The sequence below is a fragment of the Arachis duranensis genome, chromosome 4 (assembly GCF_000817695.3).
Source record: "Arachis duranensis cultivar V14167 chromosome 4, aradu.V14167.gnm2.J7QH, whole genome shotgun sequence".
In the NCBI taxonomy this organism is placed as follows: domain Eukaryota; kingdom Viridiplantae; phylum Streptophyta; class Magnoliopsida; order Fabales; family Fabaceae; genus Arachis; species Arachis duranensis.
The window spans coordinates 7,863,687-7,864,464 of NC_029775.3; positions in this window are offsets into that span (position 1 = coordinate 7,863,687).

Genomic DNA, 778 nt, shown 5'->3' on the forward strand with positions numbered 1-778 from the left:
CCAAATTTTTAAAATTTAATTTTATTATTTTTAATAAAATAATTTTTAAAATTAAAATTAATTTTTGTATTGACAACTTTGTTAAAATTGTGCATAAATTATTACTGTCTTCATATAAAGAATACTAAATTGTTAATAATTGATGAGATCAAAGACCATTTATACATTTTATGATTTACAATTTCAATTATGAATAGTAGTATCAATCAAAAAACACTTGTTATTTAATTAATAACTTTTAAGTTTGTAGATCATCAGATTTTTATCAATGTGATTCTTTAAATTTGGATGACATAAGATTTATATTATTAGACTATAATTATATTTTAGTGTATTTAATTATCTTTTATTTATTATTTAATTATAAAATAATTATTCCAATTGAATTACAGTTGAACCAATTGGATCAATAAATCAGTAAATCAATAATTAAAATGGTTCGATAATCGGTCTAATGTTCAGAAACTTATTTTTAAGGCTAGCTAATGTAATAAGTTAGTTGATTAGTTAAGGTGTTAAAAACATAAAATTCACTTTAATTCAATATGATCTAATTTAAATTTAATTATAAAATATATCAAAATTAAAAGTAATTTGCATTAGATTTTAAATTAAATTTTAGGTTTAACTTTTAAAATTTATCTAATCTAATTCAAATAAATTATTTTTTGATTTTATAGTTAATTTATATCTCAGTTATAATATATTCTTATTTTATGAAGTGATTTTATTAAATTTTAAAAAATTAAAAAATATAAGAATAAAAAATATACAAATA